Below are 18,543 nucleotides of genomic sequence, written 5' to 3'. Positions count from 1 at the left end.
AAAGTTGGTCTTGATTCCAACTTTTCCATCCATCAATTTTCGTTCTTCTCAGTCAGCTCCCATGTGTCTGGGTTTGTATTATATAATGCGCCACATTTTCCTCGTTGGTGACGGACACACCTTTCAAAGGGTGAACTCGGTGCTAAAAAGGAGAGTGTGTCATATAGGTTTGAATGCGCTGTCCTCAGGGCAGTCGCAAACTCCTGCCCTGGGGCAGTACATCCAAATGAAATACAGAGCGGCTTTGAAGCAGCTGCTTCGTGTTTCACTGTGTAGGCAGCAGCCTGCCTGCACTTTTAAGAGGGGTGAGACATTCCCTTTGCAGGATGGTGCTGTGAGTGAGTGCACCCGCTTGCACGGAGTGCCTAGGGGATCTATAGGACCCCCTTTTAAGCCCTCCAGAGGGCTGCCATCAGGTGGCATACTGACAGTGCACCAACTTTTTAGGTGGTGCGCTGTTAGTGCGCCTCTTGACAGCTTCTTTACCGTTGAGCCCTCATCTATAATATGGCGCAGGCTCAGAAGCAAAGTGATTCTCTTATTTGCATGGGGTCATACCCCCGTGCAAATGAGGAAACACCCTCTGATGATAGCACTGGCGCTATATGTGTACCACTACTAGCTGCATTAAAGAAGGTTGTACAAGTGTCTGCTTCCCCTTCTGTAATACCAAAATGCCCAGGGGGCGCGCAAAGCAGGTGCAAATGCCTGTTGCACACCCAGGGCACTGTGTATAATACGGACCCTGGTGTTCCTTGTGCTACTTTGAGATGGTATGTGGACTGCCACTGGTTATTGGAGTATCCCTTGTAGGATGGGGCCAAGACTGATTGTCATATGCTTGGACCTTGCCTGTAGTGTTGCAGGGAGGAAAAAAGTATAGAATGCAATGTTGCCCAGAATAAATAACTGTTGTGAATTTCTAGATATTTCCATCTGTCGTGTTTTCTTCATTTAACACAAGACTGGAACCCATCAGAGGGGTGCCTGTAGATCTAAAGGCGGATGCATTCCATCTGCAGTGTCTGTGACAGGCCAGGGCACCTCCTTCAACAAGCATTGGCTAAGCCACTCTCCACGAACCTTTTGGATTTTTAAATACTTGCTTTGTTTTTTCATAGTTTTTGCAAAACGTTATTATTGGGGTAGGTGCTAGGCTATCATCAATTTCAAACAAGCATTTGCAATGCAATAGGTCTTGCATTTACTAGAGTTTGAGCTATTGGCATTGTAGATTACATTGCCTTTCATTAATGTGCTGGTTTTTTGAACAAATAAATAAAAGGCACTATCATTTACAATGCCAATAGCACAAACTCTCGCAAATGAGAGACCTATTGCATTGTAAATGCTTGTTTGTTGGGAGCAGAGCTCTCATGACAAAAACGAGCAAGACCATGACTTTCTGAAAAGTCTTGTGAATCCACCCCAGGGTTCAGAAACTCACTGTTGCTGTTTTATTACACTGACCGGAATGCCCCTGGAGCACTTTCAACAGGAACAAGCTTGGTGAAGGGCCCAACTCAAGTACAAATACAGCACTGCCTATTTCAAGGCAAAAACCATGTTTAGGGAAAGAGAATGCATTCATTTCATTTCGAATTTATTAAGGCTTCATATCGCAGTGTTATTTATTGTGGCTCCTCCGTTGTTTGTGTTAAGAGTTATTGTGAAATAATTCATTACCGTTTCAAAAGAGCAGATTTCTCTGAATGACTAATGGTCGCACCAATTGAAAACATTAGATAAATAACCCAATATCTTCTTTCGAAGGATGGATAAAAACACAGTAACATGAAAAAAATAAGCGAGAAATGCATATGTTCATCTCCACATTTTTGGCTTTCATTTACATAGTTGTTTAACTTCGCGCAGAACACCGCCCCTTTCTTCGTTCAAGAAATGCAACAATTCAAACAGTGACATATTTAATCCCAACATTCTCTTTTTCGTCAACGACATCATTCTGTGGATCCGAAAAAAACTCAATAAAAAGTTGTTCTTGTGTGAAGTAATAATTTTTAAAAAACACTCTGCCTGTCCCTCCTTCTTGCGCTCCTGCACAAAGAGGGGTGAGGGAAACTCATGGTGACTTCGCATTTGCCCCCCTCTGTGAGCCAATTAATGTACAACACAGCAGGCAAGGAGCTATTAATAAAAAGTATTATTAAATTTGCCACTGCTGTGGTTAATATTAACGGACTGTGTTTTCAAAGGGCGATTCCAATTGCATCAGAGGCCCGCGGAGCCTTTGAAAGCGGGCCTTGGTAAAGTGTCTTGATTGCACGCGCCGAATCTGTCTGCGGAGCGCGGGCTCGTCGCGGAGTGTTGAAAGGGAAAAAAGGGGGGAAGGAGTAAAAAGAATGAATCCTGTCTGCGTTTGAAAATGTTTGATGGTTGGAAAAGCCCTTGGCCAGAGCAGACGCGCGCCCGCGGTCTGATACGATCCCTTGGTGGATGTAAAACTATATAGTTTCTTCTGAGGGTCTTGGGGTGGTGGAGGGTGGGGCACGGGGTGTGAAACATGTGTAAACGAACACGAGGTCACTTCCACGATGACAGTGCAAATCCATGTTGTGTAATTTTGTGACACGCAGTCTGTGTCCAAAATCCAATAGAATAAGGCCTTCACTTCCAGGTTGGAGATTTTTCAGTGGCTGTTTGTACAGGTGACGTCACACTGGGACAGATATCGGAATGTCAAGTTATCGTACGTCACTTTGGAAAGGCGGAATTTTACCTCTAGAGTCTGCTTACCATTCTCCAGAATCCCGTCACAGGTCGACTGGACCTTTTTACCTGTCATAGAATGAATTAGGCAATCTAGTCACAATGAATCAATCCAATTTCAAAGATTCCCAACTGCTTCCCCCAAAGAACCACTGACTAAGGACTAAGGTTGAAGGTTTATTACATAACCAAAAACAACCTCAGCAAGAGGTTCAAAAGTTAAACAGGCACTAATACAAACATAATCCTACGGAAAAGTCTCAAACGACTGATGAATAATACTAGAATCAATTCCAGAATCATCAGACTAAACAGAATTGCTATAACCTGTGATCTGGTATGCATTGGAAAAAACATAAATTCAGATTAATCTGTCCCTACACTATACTACGTGACATCCCTACTCAGCAATAGCCCAGCCTAACAAAGGTGTCAGCAGTGGTGACTTCCAAAGAAGTTCGCCCACCTTTCTCTCTTAGCCTAAAGACTCCTTGCTACAACTAAGCTCCTTGACCATACAATCGCTCTCTCTAGCTCCTCAGCCCATCTGCTCTACTTCCACCCTCGGGGTGGTGTCCCTAATACGAAACCCCACAATGTAAATGACACGCCTTCAGGTACGCCCCTCTCGAAGGTGTTAGCTTCCAAAATTTTCCATCATGGCAATTCTCCATCCTCGTCCGTACAGACGTCCTTGGGTCCCAGACTCTCCACGGTTTCAAGTTGCTTCTTTTGAATTCCTCGTCTACTCCTCCATGTCTGAGTCTAGCATCCTAACACTCTTACACAATGGACCCTTCTACTCTACTGTCTACATAGCGGTGCACCTGCAAGGAAATACATACAAATCGGCTCACATTCCACTAATGTTGCAATAATTTGCTAAAGGCATCTTTTACAACTATTCTACAGTTAAACGCTAAGAAAGACATTTTCGATCAGGCCTGCATGATTTCCATGGACTAGGCCTCTGCTTGTTTATAGGCCCAACATCTTACATGAGCAATCCTTTGGTTCACTAGGCCTCCAACCTTAACAGCAAATGCATTTTCTACTTTAAGCTAGTTATCGAGTATAAAAAGACACAGTTATGCATTTCAATAAAGCAGGTCCGGATACACAATAGTGCTTGTTTAAAACACGTTGCTTATTAGTGAAAGATTTCATTTCAACGACATCTCTAGGTTAAACAGCAATTGTAGATTTGCAACTCGTAACTTCGGCTCTTCATGTTTTCTAGTACCAATTACTCTAGTTCTTTATCCCACATTGCATCTAAACATGATTAGAAAGTCCTCTATATATACGGGTGCTGACTACTTGTACATATGATGCACCCCTACAAATTTCACTGTAAATAGCGCTCTCTCAGTTCCCCCCTTTGATGACCCTTGTCATCACCACCCTTACACCATCCTCAGGGTAAGAACCGAACTAAACAGAGCTTGTTGCCACTTTCCCTCGCTTGAGCATCTCCAACGCTCTCAAGCTACGATATTGACTGTCTTGCAGCCTCTCCATTCGCTGCTCCTGCACTCTCATCGATCTCGCTAATCTAGTTGACCTGTACCACTTGTACATTCTTACCAAACCCCACAATCCAATCACACACGCCACTGCTATGATGAGGGGTTTCAGTACAAACCCAAGGAAACTTCTCCCTAAGTTTGCAAACCAGTTTCCAACCATTCCAAATCCCTGGCTAACCGTCTCCCACGCATTCTCTTGAGTCAAATCCTCAATTTCATAATGGATTGCAGTAATGTTGCTTATATATTTCTCCAGATCTTTAGAGTTATCTGGAATATAAGTGCAACATTCTTGCACCTTCAAACGTTTACAGACTCCTCCCTCTTTTGCTAGGATGACGTCTAGGGCAAGACGGTTCTGTAAAACCATTGTCCTGATCGACATCATCTCACCCTCAACCAACACTAATGACTTAGCTGTATTCATTGACAGTTCATCCACCACTGTTGCCAATCGTCTTATCTTTACATCATTCAAAATGACACCCAGCATAGGTATCGCTGCTCCAAACACATCTCCAACAATTGCTCCAGCACTTTCCCCTCGCTTCACCCTCTTTTGATGCCCTCCCTCTAAGAGCGCAAAATCCTCAGTATGGTAAATCTTGGGAAAAATAATCGCTAGGTAGCATGTTCCATATCATTTTTCCGGCAGTCTCACATACGCATTCCTTCCGCATACAAAATACAAGGTAGGTATCACCTGCACCACACTCTTCAAGAAATCTTTCGTGTAATATTCCAATGTGAAGGTGTGTTCACATGTAGTATGACCCACATACACATTTTCATAATACGTCTGTGGTCTGTGAATGCACAACTTCCCCTTCTGCACTTCATCTAGCGCTATTGGACCATAACTCCCTCTTGACCTGTGCTGCTTCTCCTCTTCCGTCCAATCTACCTTGCCTTGTCCTGAATCTCGCAACCGTTTTTGCTTCGTGTACCTATCTTCCACCTGCTCAATGAACTTCTTCTCTGTCTCGGATAATAAGCATGTCAAATTGTGTCGGTGTGTATACGGGGTGTCTAACTCTTGTGTGGGAATGAAGAAATATCCAAGTCTGTCCTCTGACTTATAATAATCCCACTTGTTCAAGTGCTTATAAGCAGGGACTTCTGGTAACACAGCATCATAATTCGAAAAGAAATATTCAAAATGATTTCGTCCATAAAATATACTAAGCAGCAGACTACATGAAATTCCATATGTCAATGGAAGGTGATGGTATCTAATACCTTCGTCTACTGAAGCTGGAAATTGCATACACACATAACAGTCTTTCGCATCCATCGCATCAATGTATTCATACAACAGCTTTGCATACGCATTCTGTCCAAAATTTCCTTTAGACAGATCGGTATGTAACCTACGACTTTCTGCAGCAAGCAAAGCCTTCTCTGCTCTTGCTCTGTCTTCCTTCTTGCTAGGGGTGGTAGGTGTCGGTGTCCCCTCAACTTTTACTGTCTGCTCGTGTGGTGCAAAGTAGGAAACTAGAACTACTACAACTATAAGGAGTATCACTCCTCCTAAAAGGGTGACTACTATGCACTTAGCTCTACGATTCGGGTTTCCAGCCGCCATGGTCTCGGCACAATGTAGTTCGCTCTCAGCAACCACCCAAAAGTCTCTTTCTGTGTTATTTGAGTCTCTCGAACCACACCTGAAAGCAGAAATCCCCGTTTCAGTTCTTCTTTTTCTTCACAACAGACAACCCTAACCCTTCTCCGTCCTCTGTGGAAAGTCCCTAAATTTCTTCTTCTTCCACTCGGCTCTAGGTTAGTTCAACAGCTATTTACAAAAGTCTTTAATAATCAATGATGATATTTGCTCCAACTGCACATAGCACATAGTCCAAAAGTTCCATGCGAAGTACAACTGCTTCGTATGATGGTATTTCAGGGCCAAATGTAGGAAAAATCAGTCTGTCCAGTATCAAATCACGTATCTTGCTTAGGTAAGGGGGATTAGGAATTGTGAGTGTCAGTACGCCTTCAATTTCAAGTCCAGGTACCAACAATATCACTTCCAACTTAACGTTTGGGATCGTACTGGTCACAGTCACTGACCTCACCCTCCCGGACCTCAGTACACCTGGCATTTGTCAACGGGTAGGTCCACTCAGGAGTGGCGTATCTTCGACAAGGTACTCTCACCCTCCTTGATCTTCTCGGACATCTTTGCTCTGATTCTTGTTCTCCCTCTTCCGGATCTGATTCTTCGGACACAGGGGCAAGATCTCTTTCGGAAGCCAATCTCACATTCAATCGCCTCCGCCTCTCGGGCCAATGAGCCTCTGCACTCCTTGCTCTTCTGCTTCTCGTTTGCACACCCTGTTCGTCCTCACTTGCAGCTTCTTCTGCGCTCAGATCACCTTCATCGCCACTTCCCCCTTCAGAGGCAGACTCAGTGTCACTGTTGTCGTGGTCGCTTCCTGCTCGATCAGGAGAGTCCCCAACTTCCACCGGCACCCCCACAGCTTGACTTGTCCCCTCTTGTGGATCTTCCTCCTCGTCCGGATTCTCCCCTACGAGAGGGGCTGTATTTTCCAGGGGTGCTGGGACTCGCCGGGTGTGAGAAGCATGGATCCAATTTGGCAATCCACCACACTTCACAGCAGCTGTTGTCACCAAAATAACTTGGAACGGTACTCTCCAGCGTACATCCAGGCAGCTCTTTCGGACGTGCTTCCGCACCAGGACCCAGTCACCCGGACACAGGTCGTGACAAAGGTCGCTAGAAGCCGGGATTTCAGCAGCCTGCACCTGAAGAGACACAGAACGGATGACATCAGAAAGTCCCCTGTAGTAATCAAGAATCAGATCATCTGTGATATTTAGCAAGGCGGTTGTAGGGATAGATGGCAGTCTCATAGCCCTCCCCATCAATACTTCGTGAGGTGAGAGTCCTGTCCTCCTGTCTGGTGTACTACGCATACTCATCAGTACCAACGGCAATGCATCGGGCCACTTAAGGGATGTGGATGAGCACACTTTTGCCATTCGGGCCTTGAGAGTTCCATTTATTTGCTCCACTATGCCAGAAGCCTCTGGACGGTAGCTACAATGCAGTCTCTGGTCAATGTTCAGGGCAGAGCAGAGGACCTTCACAACTTCGCTATTAAAGTGCTTTCCTCTGTCCGATTCCAAAGAGGTCGGAACCCCGAATCGTGGCACCAACTCCCTCAACAACAGTTTTGCTACTGTGAGTGTATCGCACCTACGAGTGGGATATGCCTCAACCCATCTAGAGAACACACACACAATCACCAAGACATACCTGAGGCGATTACACCTCGGCATCTCAATGAAATCCAGTTGCATCCTATAGAAAGGTCCACCGGACCTCCCAATGTGGCTCAATGTGACTGCCGTTCTTTTCCCAACGTTCAACTGTTGACATGTAACACATCTCTGACATACTGCTTCCGCAGCCGTTCGGAATTTCGGGTTGTACCAAGTCTGCCTGAACACACGCATCATCGCATCTCTCCCCAGATGTACGGGACCATGTATCTGACGTGCCATCGAACTCACCAGCTCATTCGGCAACACCGCTCTCCCATCAGCCGAAACCCACAAGTCCAACTCTCCCTTGACACAACCAGCCAACTCCCACACCCTTTTTTCATAGTCTGATGCTTGCTCCTGCATGCTCTTCAACTCTTCCCAGGTATAAGCCACCTCAAGCATCATGCTTAACTCGGTTCTTTCCTGCGCTCCTTCGACTGTTTGTTCAGTGAATGAATATCCCTGCTCCGCACAGTAACGTGCGACTTCATCGGCAGAACGATTTCCCATGGACACAAAATCAGCGCCTTTGGTGTGCGCTGTACATTTCACGACAGCTATCTCTGCCGGACCCTGTAAAGCCTCCAGCAGTAACCTGATAAATTCTCCATTCCTGATAGGGGAACCTGATGATGTCATGTTACCCCTTTGAGACCACAACTGACCGAAGTCAATAACCACACCGAACCCATATTGGCTGTCAGTATATATGGTGATCCGAATCTTGTTGGCTGCCAAGCAGGCACGTGTTAACGCAATTATCTCAGCTACCTGCGTGGAGTGTACTCCTTCCAGGCAGGCCGCTTCGACTATTTCAGAAATAGTACAGACAGCAAACGCTGCTCTCAACTGACCAGTATTGTCTCTTACACATGAGCCATCCACAAAGTAAATTTCGTCTGGGTCTACTAGTGGCTCATCGACAATATCCGGTCTGGGTTTGGTACACAGCTCAGTCACATCGAGGCAATCATGGTCTTCCCAATCATCATCCAAGTCATTTGACAATGGCATCAAAGTAGCAGGATTCAAGACCGAACACCTCCTAAGGGTCACATTCTCCGCAGCAAGTATAACCTGCTCGTGGGGCACATGTACTGTCAGTGGATGACCCATTACAATGCTTTCACATCTTTCAATGCTGACACCTGTTGCGGCAACGGATTTTAGACATCCGGGCAACGCTGCGGCTACTGGATCTAAGGTAGCCGAGAAATAAGCAACTGGTCTACGGGCTCCTCCATGATCTTGCACTAGGACTGCCAAAGCACACCCCTCCCTCTCACAACAGAACAGTGAAAATGATTTGGTGTAATCTGGCATTCCCAGGGCCGGAGCGCGACACAAGTCTTCTCGCAACTCCAGAAACGCCATCATACAATCCTTGTCCCATGGTACCGGATCACTTACTTCCTTGTGCATCAGTTTCTGCAAAGGTTTTGCCTTCAGGGAAAAGTTGGCGATCCACTGGCGGCAATAGCCAACCATGCCCAGGAACATCCTAACCTCTCTTTGGGTCGAAGGCACCATCATTCTCATGATTGACTCAATTCTGTCTGGCGACACTTTTCTCTTTCCCTTCTCTATTCTGTGACCCAGATACTGTACTTCGGACAAACAGTAAAATACAAAAGAACGGATGATTGAGTCCAAGTTGCGCTGGAGTATGATGTTAGTAAACGTTTTAAATCTGTCAACCAGCTAAAAGGATAAGGTTGCGTTCACCCACCCACAACCAAAATGGGCAATGTTAAAAAACAAAACCACACATAGACAAAAGCTGAGTATATCCTGAGCTAAACAACAGTGTATCAGAATTAGTAATCAAATTTCAAGAGACGAATAATCTTCAAATCTTCTGTTTATTCATTCCGTCTTGCTTCTTAAACACACTAGCCGCCAACACGTGTTTCGTCTTGGTATAATCAACCTTAGACTTCTTCAGGGCTAGAATATCATAATACATATAATTAAGATTTGTACGAAAGAAGTGTCATAATTCATAAATTCGCTAACCACAACATAAACACATCTCTTATATATGAATTATTTAGCCAAACACTAGTGGCTGTACATACACATGCACTGCTTCCCAATAGGGAAGCTATGTTTACATATTCAACCAATGATGTTCCACATCCCCAGTTAAAGGAAGTATGGATAAATTCTCTTCCTCATGGTGGGCGGAGATAGACGGCAATGTATAAAAATATAGGATTAAAAACAAACCTTACAGCATTATAACAAATTGTTTTTACAAACGAAGAAAACACACATCTGAACTCTACGTAGTTTCTAATCATCATTATTTGTAAAAGAGGAAAGCTTGAGCCCTTGAAAAGTGCAAAAAGTATTCAAGTACACACCCATTAGGTACCCAATGTGCAGAAACAAATGAATAAGAAGGTGACGCGATATTACTCCCTACAAATCATAGGTCCAAAGCAAAAGAGGTAGGAAAAGAGCAGGTGAATTCCCATAATCCAAACTATTCCTTATTCGTATTACTCAGAGTTCTATTATATTAGAATTAGCCTAAGACTCACCTATGTTGCGAATAAAGCAGAACTCTCCTTTGTTCTTGAGAGCATGTATGCATAAGATCTGTAGAAAACCGATAAACAAAGACGAGTGGAACATAAAAATCCGAGGTGGAACCCTATGTCTATTATGAAAAGTATCTAATAGTTATTTGGAGAATCACTCACTTATTTCACGAAGGCTCCTAATTCCATTATAGGTCACGTAATATCCCACATAAAATCTTCATCAGTTGGCCTCCGAGTGTCTGTCCTACGAGGAAAGGCCACAACTAATCATATGTATATTCACATTATTTTAAATGAACTTCGTTAATTTAATTATTATATCAATCCCTGCCAATAATTTTATCGTGTAAAGATTCATCAGCCCATCGTATTATCTAAAAAGCACACCCTTGGAAGCTCGTGTGATAACTGATCATTTAGCCAGTATCATACAATCATAATTCAAGTCGAATATCACAAACATTAGACAGAATCAGTAAAGTCCAATATTCCGGTTGAGTAACCCTCATGGTCTATGAAACGCAAACCGATATTTAAAAGCCACAAGCCCTTGTTTCTTATCGTTCCATATTTGTCCTTTAACTGGGGATGTGGAACATCATTGGTTGAATATGTAAACATAGCTTCCCTATTGGGAAGCAGTGCATGTGTATGTACAGCCACTAGTGTTTGGCTAAATAATTCATATATAAGAGATGTGTTTATGTTGTGTTTAGCGAATTTATGAATTATGACACTTCTTTCGTACAAATCTTGATTATATGTATTATGATATTCTAGCCCTGAAGAAGTCTAAGGTTGATTATACCAAGACGAAACACGTGTTGGCGGCTAGTGTGTTTAAGAAGCAAGACGGAATGAATAAACAGAAGATTTGAAGATTATTCGTCTCTTGAAATTTGATTACTAATTCTGATACACTGTTGTTTAGCTCAGGATATACTCAGCTTTTGTCTTCGGACAAACAGTACTGTAACTTGTTGGGGGATACCTTGTGTCCATTCTCTGCCAAATGGTTCAGCAAGGCAATGGTGTCAATTCTACAAGCATCTTCGGTGTCTGACGCAACAAGGAGGTCGTCTATGTACTGTACGAGAACGGAGTTCTGCAGCAGTACCAGACTCTCAAGATTCCTTTTCAGCAACTGATTAAAGATCGATGGGCTCTCTGTATACCCCTGAGGGATACGACACCACGTTAGGACGCGGTTCTCTATTTTGAACGCAAAAAGAAATTGTCTCTCCTCATGCAATGGAATGGAAAAGAAAGACTGACACAAATCAATCACAGAAAACCATACAGCTTGGAATGGTATCTGAAACAGTATCACTGATGGATTCGGTACCACTGGACAGCATGGAACAACTATGTTGCTCACCTTTCGCAAATCCTGCACAATCCTGAACTTCCCACTTGGCTTCTGCAAACCCATGATCGGAGAGTTACAGGGACTGCCCATGACCTCCTTCAGAATTCCCTGTCTAATCATGGACTCAATCACGGGTTTTATGCCGGCAAGTGTTTCCGGGGTCAACTTGTACTGGGGTGTTCTCGGGAATTCAGCATTCGGTCTTACTTGAATTCTGACTGGTTCTACTCCTTTGATCAATCCGATCTCCTCCCCTGTAAAGTCCCACACCTCCGGTGAGACTGAATCCCTCAAATCCCAAGGGAGTTCCTCCACAGTCAAAGCAGGGTACAATTCAATGCACACCTGTGTATTTGCAACCTTAAAGTCAGCATCATCATCATTTGTCTGCAATTCTACGCCCTTGGGGGTACAATAGATGGTACAATTGAGTTTACACAAAAGGTCTCTCCCTAACAGACACACAGGACTGGAATCACATACTACAAATTGGTGTCTGTCCCTGAAACTTCCGATCTTTACTGGGACTGGCTCAGTCAGGGGGTTTGTCATTCTTCTGTTTGCGACTCCTACAACTTGGATAGTCTGTCCTGATAGGGGCAAATTGGGGACTACTGCAGACCGCACAGTAGAGCGGGAAGCACCAGTATCGACCAAAAAGGTGGTGGGATGTCCATCCACGTCAGCCTCTACGAATGGTCCCCTCTGATCTACCTCCAGCACTGCCCCGAGGGTGCAGTCCTCCTCCCCACTCAGGCACTGTCCTGTCGCTGGGTCAAAGTAATAGTACTCGTCCCCTTCGACTATGAAAGGCATCTGCTTGTAAACCTTGTACCCTGACGAAATTTTCGGAGGCTGAGGGACCGGAGCCCTAGGGGCTGAAATCCCCCCTTTAGTCGTCTTAAGCTTGGTTACTGTCACCTTCTGCACCAGAGGGGTTTGAACCTCCTCTTCCTCTTCCTCCTGAACTTGGTTTTCTGGATTGTGGGGACACTCGCGTCTCCAGTGTCCGACCTCGGGACACTGGTGACACTTGGTCGTCTTTTTCAGAGTCGCCAGGTCTATCCTTGGCCTTGGGCCCTCCTCGTTGTCCCTTTTCTGTCCCCCTGATTTTCTCCCCAATGTTCCGTTGCCTGACTGACCCTGTCCTCCCGATTGCATCTGTACTAACATCAGTTTATCCTTAAGCTTCCTTGTCTTGGATTCTATCTCGTCACTGCAATACCTGGCATACCTCAAGATCTCATCCAGAGGCTTGTTCTGCCATCAACTTAAATGTTGCTGTATCATGAGACAGATATCAGGTCTCAGGCCCAGAACAAACTTGGACACAAACTGTCCCATGTCCTTTGGATCCATCACATCCAATCCACTGTACTGTTTAAAAATCTGCAATAGTCGCTCGTAATACTCATGGACTGTCTCCTTTGGTTCCTGCCTAGTCCAGTCTATTTTCACCCAGTCAATGTCCTGTGGTGGTACCTTAGTCTTTAACCATGTGATCGCCTGCTCGTACTTTGCCATCACCTTGGGTGATGGTCCGTTCGTGGCAGCATCTCGTTCTGGCTCCGCTGTGGGCCATTCAACACTGACCTTACATGCTATCCACAGATCTCCTGGGACTACAATGTCAAACAGTGTGTTCAAATCAATCCACAGCAACTTTGAGATTTTAACGAACCTCTCTACCTGTTTGTACCATTCCACTGGACTCTCGCGCAACTTTGGAAATGAGTTCGTAAAGGCAGCCAAATCTCCCCTACTCCAGGGTACATGTACATATCCCCCATGAGCCACCTCCTGCAAGGGGTACGCTTCAGCGTGCATCAACCCTCCTCCCGGTGATGTCTCAATAGCACTCCGTCTAACAGTCTTTTTCTTTGACCACCTTTCTTCCCATTTCTCCAACTGGGACCACGTTCTGATTCCCACAACCAGTTCCCTGATGTGGTTTTTTAATCCGATCACCCTCTTTTCTTCTAGATCTTGGTCTGAGTACTGCAACCTATGGCCACCCTGTAATGCTTTTGTCCTTGTCAAATCCACAGCATACTTATTCGCTAATTCAGAGAGTTTGTCATGAGCTGTCCTAGCCCTCCGTATAACATCTTGCCACAAACAACAGCTCATCTGGTTCATAAAGTTCGATCCTTTCTAGTGGCAGTGTACCTTCCACTATTTCCTCCACTTCTGACTTTAGTCTCAGCACATCTAACCTTCTTGCCTTTATTGCCGCTCTCAATGTACCTTGACTAGAAGTTCCGTTAGGGTCCCTCCCGCCACCATCCTGACTCTCTCTTCCGTTTTCTTCCGGTGTGTTAGGGGGAACCCTCCTGTTTTCCCAACCTTCTCGGTCCCACTCCTGTCTCCTATCACCAGAAGTGGGGTGGGACACCCCCCTACTCCCCACACTCCCGCTATCCCATTCCTGCCTGCTTTCGCTAGGCGCGCAGTGAGACACCCCCCTACTCTCCTGATTTCCAGACCCAAATTCATTCATCGATCTGTTGCTCTGAGTGTCCACAATTGTTTCCCAAGTTCTCAAATCAGGCCTTAATTCTCTCATTGACCTCGGCCGCAGTCCCCTCAAATCCATCGGTCCCCTCAAACCCCCCTGCTCTTCGGAGGAGTCTGCCGATGCTGCCAAAGGGGTGCTCCTTTCTACAGGCCTCGGTAATTGTCTCCATCCATCCGCCACATTACTCCTGTCTTCACTGACACTTCTCTCCCTTTTCGTTTGTGGCGGCCCCTCTCCTTGTCTTTGTTCTGGATTGTACACTGATACTATGGGACCTATGGTAACAGGTACCGTAAGAGCGTCTGGCAGTTTCTGAGAATTTACACCCTCTTCTACCCGTACCTTTTGTACTGTAAATCTTCCCACTACTCTCGTCATTGGGGAAGGTGGAGGTGCCTTTTCTCCCTCCACCGGGCCAAACTTGTCCCCTGAGGTGCTCAAACCACTCACCATTGGGACCCCACCGTCCCCTACAGAGGCTTCCCGGCTCATTGCTGATGTTGGCGTTCCCTCCACCTCAGGATTATATGGAGGTGGTCTCTCTGACAACAGTCTCTCTATCAGGCTGTCGTCTGTCTCACTGTCCTCATCTTCAGTGCTTCTCCTCTGTGTATCCCTTGCATTTTCCAACAACGGGTATAGCCTATCCCCTTCGATGGTCTGCACTCTCCACCTCTTGGCCATTGCATCCCATCTCGCATCTTGAACAGCCCTAACTGATCTTTTCACTCTTTCTTGTCTCCTGTCTCTGTTCTTTTCATGGGCTGCCCTGATCCACGCATTTAGTGCTTCAAACTATGTTGGTCTAGGTAAAGGTCGCAACGCAGCCATAATCGCTTTTAACTGATACAGCACTTCTAACCTAAACGTTCCATATCTAGGAAAGGTCAGTTCCTCGTTTCCGTCTGTCCTCTTACACCAATTCTCAAGCCACAATATGGTATGCAACCCAACATTCGTAGCCATATAATGGGCTGGTGTATCCTCGGGTGGAGCCTCCTCCCCACCCCGAGGTTCTAACTTCTTTTCACCCTTGAAGCAATTCCGCAACACTTTAAAACATTTCATGGTGAAACCCACAACGTTTCCTTTTTACAGCACTCGTTTGCTTCCTGATGACAATCGACCAATCCCAGCGCGGCTTCTCACTAACCAACCTATCCCAGCGCGGCTCCTTCTGACGTCACTCGCCTCCGTTTCGCAGCAGTTCCCCTCCTCTCTCCGCTCGTCTCCCGGTCACGCATGCGTCCCAATCATACACTGGAAACAACCACTTCCTTGACTGTACGGCCACAGTCTAACTGTAATTGTCACCAAACTTGGCAAATGTCTGTCCGCGAACGACCGGACAATCGCCTCACTGATAGGTTACAAACACACGGCAACTTCCGACCAGCGTCCGTTACCCACACTCTCACACACACGTTCCCCCTATCTCGGTCCTGCGGGCTATCAATGGTACCTCATGACCCCCTTAACCATGGTCGACAATTACTATAGGTGTTCGATACACCCGAACCACTTAAGCTCCAATTGAGCCTAAGATTTTCACTGGTTGCGCGCGCTCACAACCTGTTCTCCTTTCACACTACATGCATTCAACTCCGCAAGACAACACAACACAACAGTACAATGTAACACCGCAATCTAACAACGCATGACCCTTTTCATACTCACTCTCTTTCGACCTGCTGCTTTCTGCCGCACTGTCACTCTCCGTCAGTTCCCATGGGACGCCATCCTCCGTCCGCGACTCTCTGGACGCTCGTCATCGGTTCTCTATGGGCCTCGGGGAAATCTCAACCTACTTCTAGATTACCCTCACTCAAGATAAACCATCCTACTCTGCTACCAACTGGAAAGGCGGAATTTTACCTCTAGAGTCTGCTTACCATTCTCCAGAATCCCGTCACAGGTCGACTGGACCTTTTTACCTGTCATAGAATGAATTAGGCAATCTAGTCACAATTAATCAATCCAATTTCAAAGATTCCCAACTGCTTCCCCCAAAGAACCACTGACTAAGGACTAAGTTTGAAGGTTTATTACATAACCAAAAACAACTGAAGGTACAAACACCTCAGCAAGAGGTTCAAAAGGTAAACAGGCACTAATACAAACATAATCCTACGGAAAAGTCTCAAACGACTGATGAATAATACGAGAATCAATTCCAGAATCATCAGACTAAACAGAATTGCTATAACCTGTGATCTGGTATGCTTTGGAAAAAACATAAATTCAGATTAATCTGTCCCTACACTATACAACGTGACATCCCTACTCAGCAATAGCCCTGCCTAACAAAGGTGTCAGCAGTGGTGACTCCCAAAGAAGTTCGCCCACCTTTCTCTCTTAGCCTAAAGACTCCTTGCTACAACTAAGCTCCTTGACCATACAACCGCTCTCTCTAGCTCCTCAGCCCATCTGCTCTACTTCCACCCTCGGGGTGGTGTCCCTAATACGAAACCCCACAATGTAAATGACACGCCTTCAGGTACGCCCCTCTCGAAGGTGTTAGCTTCCAAAATTTTCCATCATGGCAATTCTCCATCCTCGTCCGTACAGACGTCCTTGGGTCCCAGACTCTCCATCGTTTCAAGTTGCTTCTTTTGAATTCCTCGTCTACTCCTCCATGTCTGAGTCTAGCATCCTAACACTCTTACACAATGGACCCTTCTACTCTACTGTCTACATAGCGGTGCACCTGCAAGGAAATACATACAAATCGGCTCACATTCCACTAATGTTGCAATAATTTGCTAAAGGCATCTTTTACAACTATTCTACAGTTAAACGCTAAGAAAGACATTTTCGATCAGGCCTGCATGATTTCCATGGACTAGGCCTCTGCTTGTTTATAGGCCCAACATCTTACATGAGCAATCCTTTGGTTCACTAGGCCTCCAACCTTAACAGCAAATGCATTTTCTACTTTAAGCTAGTTATCGAGTATAAAAAGACACAGTTATGCATTTCAATAAAGCAGGTACGGATACACAATAGTGCTCGTTTAAAACACGTTGCTTATTAGTGAAAGATTTCATTTCAACAACATCTCTAGGTTAAACAGCAATTGTAGATTTGCAACTCGTAACTTCGGCTCTTCATGTTTTCTAGTACCAATTACTCTAGTTCTTTATCCCACATTGCATCTAAACATGATTAGAAAGTCCTCTATTTATACGGGTGCTGACTACTTGTACATATGATGCACCCCTACAAATTTCACTGTAAATAGCGCTCTCTCAACTTTGCTGTGACTTTACAAAGAGAGCTACTGTGTGAGTTCTTATTTCAGCACCGACACAGTGAGGCCTTTGTTGTTTGCTATAATATCACGATTACAACTTTTACTCATTTGCTATTCTCTGACATCATGACGAGATATTTCTATCGGTACCCGCTTTGTTAAGGTAAAGCAACGTGACAGTCTCATACCTAACTTCTTCGCATTGAGACGTAAATACGTTTTTTTCAATGTTTGCTTTACTCTGACATCACAATCATATATTCACAGGCTGCTTTCTATTCACTAGGAACGTGCGGACGTGTGTGTTGCTTTCCTCTTACGTCACAAGATTTCCCAGAGAGGACTCTCTTTTCACTGAGAACGTAATCGAGTGCGCTTGTTTTCCTCTGACGTCATAGAGATATTGCCTTTATTATTCTCCTTTCACTGAGGACATAGTGAGGTGCACTTGCTTTTCTGCACTGTCGTGGTAGCACGTCTTTGCTTTGACCTCCACATGACATATTCCTCTTTTTTTCACTACGGGCCCAATAGGATGTTTTCTGCCAAACTCTGATGCCACAACAATAAGCTTTCCCTGTGTGCTCGCTTTTTCAATGGGGTCGCAATGATAAATGGTTGACCTGATTTGACATCACATTGTTTTATTTTCACATTTTGTTTCAATGTGATGCCACAATGGGATGTTTTACTTTACCCTTTCCCTTTCAATCTTCCACCACAGAGCCGCTATTCTGTTCTACTTTGCTTCATCGGCACAAATTGAGTTCCTACTCTGTAATTTACTGGTGATATAGGGTAGTGTTTCCATTACTGCTTTATAGGACTGTGTTTGTTTGTTTTTTGTTGCATTCCGAACCCACAGTGTCGTCACATCTACGTATTTTTCTAGGTGTCACCTCTACTCTGAAAGCACAACGAGTCACTTGTCCTATTATTTTGCTTTGATGTCACAATGGCATTTGATGTAATCTGGTGCCACAGGGGATTTTGTTTTCTCTGATGCAGTCTCACACCTGAGCGAGCGCGACTGAAGTCCCGCATTCTCGGCAGCAGCTGAGGCGTACAGAGTGCCTTCCCTCATGGAACCTGGGGTACCCACAGGCAGCTCTTCCGATAGTGCCATCTGTGCAGATTGATATGAGATGTAAGCGTAACTCTGCCTCAGATACACCTGTTTTCAAAAAGTCCTGCATTCTCGGAAGCGGCTGAGGCGTACAGCGCGCCTTCCCTCATGGAACCTGGGGTACCCTCAGGCAGCCCTTCCGAAAGTGCCATCTGTGCAGATTGACACGAGATGAAAG

The sequence above is a fragment of the Lissotriton helveticus genome, chromosome 11 (assembly GCF_964261635.1).
Source record: "Lissotriton helveticus chromosome 11, aLisHel1.1, whole genome shotgun sequence".
NCBI classification, from domain to species: domain Eukaryota; kingdom Metazoa; phylum Chordata; class Amphibia; order Caudata; family Salamandridae; genus Lissotriton; species Lissotriton helveticus.
Note: the sequence above shows the minus strand (reverse complement) of the source record.